Raw genomic sequence first — 4,134 nt, forward strand, 5'->3', positions numbered from 1 at the left:
ATTAAAAAGGGGAAAATTTAAAAGAAGGTTGAGATTTGGGAAATGCACTGAGACTTTCTAATATTCAAATTCTCAGAGACAAGAGACAACACAAAAAAAAATTATGTATGAACAACTCATACCCCAAAGTGACAAGTTAGCTTGCTTTTTTTCTTTCTCACACAGTTTTTTTAAAAATGAGATATAATTCACATAGCATAAACTTTATCTTTTAAAAGCATAAAAGTCTTTAGTATATTCACAAAGTTGTGCAATTATCACTACCTAATTCCAGAACATTGTCATCATCCTAAATACATCCCCTACCAATCAGGAGTCACTTCCCTTTCCATGTTCTGCCTCTCTGGAATTGTCTGCATTGCACATTTCCCATACGTGGAATTATACAAAACATGGTCTTTCATGTCTGCCTTCTTTCACGCGCCAAAGTATTTACAAAATCCATCAGTATTATAAACATGTAGCAATACTTCCCCTTTTTTACAGCAGAATAATATGTAATTGTATAAATACACCTCATTGTGTTTCTCCATTCATCAGTGGACATCATTTAGGTTGTGCTCACTTTTTGACTACTGTGAATAATACTGCTGTTTTCTTTGCCCTAATGGACATTCTCCCCTGCTCCCTAACTTTGACCTCTCTCTCATCACCTCTCTTAAGAAACTGTTTCTTACATCCTCAACCTCTAAAGCAGGCTGTTATGAAACCATGATCTATCTTCTTTTTTTCCCCTGTGAGAGCTGCGGGGTCGAGAGGAGCCTGGTCTCTTCTCCCTGCTATGGCATGTCATGTGTATGTCCCCTGAAACCCATGTACTATACAAAGGGGGAGTCATCTGGAAAAATGTCACTTTGCCTGCTGAATTTAAGGCTCCCACCTGACTAACTATTGTGAACTTTGTTCACACCAACTTGTGCAAAAAATAGCAGATGGCCATATGCAGTCAGTGAACTAGCGGGTCTTCAGACCAGTGTTGGGTCTTGGGGAACTGGGAAAGCTGTGGCTCAAATTCCCAGAGTTCGAGGTGGTGGGACTCGCTGTGCTGGCCAGGGCGCTTTTGGAGATATGCGTGAAGAGTGGTCACACATTTGCACCATCTAAGACCTGGCTCGGTGGCGCTGTGGAGTGAACATAACCCAGAAGCGCTAGGCCATCTGCTCTGCCCTGGCTGCCTCAGCCTTACTGGCTCTGGTCATGACTAAGGTCATTGTATTGAGGAAGTTCCTGAATTTCCTCTGGTAGTTGAAGATAAAATTGAAGGCTACAAGAAGAACAAGGAGGCTGTTTTGCTTCTGAAGAAACTTAAGGTCTGGAATGATATAAAAAGGTCCATGTCTCGCAGCTGATGTGAGCCGGCAAATGGGAAACCCTCGTCATATCCAGAACAGGGGATTGTGCACCACCTCTAACGAGGACACTGGTATCATCGAGGCCTTCAGGAAAATCACTGGAATCACTCTGCTTAATGTAAGCAAACTGAACATTTTGAAACTTGCTTCTGGTGGGCATGTGGGACATTTCTGCATTTGGACAGAAAGTGCCTTCTGGCAGTTAGATGAATTATACAGCACTTGGTGGAAATCTGCTTCCATCAAGAGTAACTACAACCTTCCTATGGATAGGATGATGAACACAGACCTCGGCAGAATCTTGAAATGCCCAGAGTCCTCCGAGCACCATGCAAGAAGCTCCATCACAGAGTCCTGAAGAAGAATCCACTGAAAAACCCGAGAACTGTGTTGAAACTTTACCCATGTGCTAAGGTGCTCCCGAACACCATTCACCATTCTTTCCCAGGCCAGTAATCACAAATATGTCTGGATGAGGTGACAGCAGCTCTAGGGGCCAATTCTGACAAGAAGGGAGTTGCAGGCAAGAAGTCCGTGGTAGGAAGAAAGGACAGGGAGTTGGTGCTAATAAGCAGAATAAGCCTTTGGTGGGAACAAAGGCTGTAGCTACCAGGAAGCCAGTAGTTGGTAAGAAACCAGCACCGGAAAAGAAGCCAGCAGAAAAGAACTCTATCACAGAAGGAAAGAAACCTGCTGCATAAACCCATAAATTTCTTTATTCTGTAAAGGTTACATCATTTTGGGCAACTTATTTTTAATAAACACCTTATTCAAAGCAGTAGTTTTTAAAAAAATGATACCATGATCTAGGGCCAGCACGTAGTGTGGTGGTCAAGGCACTGGGCTCCCACACAGCTGACTCAGTTGAGTCCCAGACCTGGCGGCTTGCCTTCTCACTCTCCCTCACTCTTTCTGGTGAGCACATGAGCCCTATAGAAAAATTTAAAAGTAATAATGATAATAATAATAATTTATAAAGTTAAATAAATAATTCTTTTTTGTTATTTTGGAGAGATTTTTGTTATAGGACATGTGTGGTCTCTCTAGTGAGACAGAGAGAGACAGAAAGACAGAAAGCAAGAAAGCCCCCTACTCCTTTACTCCTTAGAGAATGGCCACACTGCATCCCCTCTGCTCCATTCTCTTCTTGGGATGTTGGGCCTGCCCAAACACATCCCAGCATGAGTTTCAAGCTGCCGCTTTGGGACTTCAACCTCAGTCAGGCACATAGGAGTGCAGCATCCTAACGCCCATCGCACCTGCTAGCCACAATAAATAATTCTTTAAAACATAAATACCAGGATCCTTGTCCTGGCTAGTTTTTGTTTAGACACAATGAAATATAGAGTACATAGTACCACTTTTTTTTTTTTTTGAGAGATTTTCACTGTAGGGCGCGTGCGCTCGCTCTCCAGGCAGACAGAGAGAGACATAGAGACAGAAAGCGAGAAATCACCTCCCAGGGGGGATGGTCACGCCGCAATCCCTTCTCCTCCATTCTCCTCTCGGGATCTTGGGCACGCACACACACGCGCCCGGCGTGAGTTTTAAGCCACCCGGTCTGGGACACGGACCGCGGTCGACTACGTGGGAGTCCAGCGACATAGCCATTATGCTAAGTGTTGGTTCCCCATAGTACCACTTTTATAAATGGATTTTAGGAGCATCTCTGTGTTGGCGTTTGACTATATGTAAATGTATTAAAAATATCCAGTACTGGGGACCAGCAGCTGGCATGGTGGTTAAGGTGCTAGACATTCCCACATGGCCGACCAGAGTTCGAGTCCTGAATCTGGTGGCTTGCTTTCTCACTTCTCTCTCTCACTCTCACCCTCTGTCTCTCTCTGGTCACATTAAAAAAAAATGAGTAAATGAATAAATAAAATTAAATAAATAATTATAAAAAAATAAAAATAAAAATATCCAGTATTCACCAGTTTCCTAATATTTCAAAGCAAAAAGTTAAACTATTTTAACTCCCACTAAGACAGTATGTCTTAGAATAGATTTCTTATTGCCCTCTAGGAAATTATAATACTTTATCATTATAGTATTTTTATATTTTCTCTCTTAGAAATCCATGAAGAAGCTTGAACCAGCAATATTATTTTTTAAAACATTATACAAAAGTTTCTCTTAATGGATTCTGTTATCCTTATTTTTTTTTTTTTGAGATACATTATTTCTTTGGTTTGAGTAGAATCTGATTGAGAGTGCTTTTAAGCAACACCAGGATGCAACCCAAGATCTTAAAAGAATAATGAGGAATTTAGCAGACTTGAAAAAGATGCCTGAGTTGTAGCTGTAGTCTGATTTCTGGCCCAAATCACAAACCTTTAATCCTGGGTTCCACTACGCCATTCTTACTCTTTCAATTAGCATTCAACGTGCACAACCAAAGCACTCACAGCTGGTCCTGATCAGACTAGGCCAAACACTCAAAAACTTACATCAGTGAAGCAAGGCCGGAGGTCAGACATCCTTGGCAAAACTAGCTAAACATTTTTGTAAAATTACTTGCAGATTCATCAAGTTACCAGTAATTTTTCAGCATGAATTGAATCCAAAACACATTTATGTGCCTGTGGATGTGCTTTTTAAACTCAAGCAAGAGTGAATAATTGCCAAATTTGCATTACCAAAAATATAAAACCTGAGGGCTGGGTATGGAAGAGGAGAATTAAGTGGAAGGCAAAAACCGAACATTCCAAGAGAGCAACTATTCTAAAAGTTACCAGGACCACATTAAAAAAAGAAAGAAAAAGAAATAAGAAAGCAAGAA

The 4,134-nt window shown here is 41.3% G+C and overlaps 1 pseudogene; it reads left to right on the forward strand.

Annotated features, from left to right (window-relative positions):
• Window positions 1-748: 748 nt before the first annotated feature.
• Window positions 749-2,053, forward strand: LOC102499277 (60S ribosomal protein L4 pseudogene; annotated as a pseudogene).
• Window positions 2,054-4,134: the final 2,081 nt, after the last annotated feature.

This window comes from Tupaia chinensis, unplaced genomic scaffold, assembly GCF_000334495.1.
Source record: "Tupaia chinensis unplaced genomic scaffold, TupChi_1.0 Scaffold000147_1, whole genome shotgun sequence".
NCBI classification, from domain to species: Eukaryota; Metazoa; Chordata; class Mammalia; order Scandentia; family Tupaiidae; genus Tupaia; species Tupaia belangeri.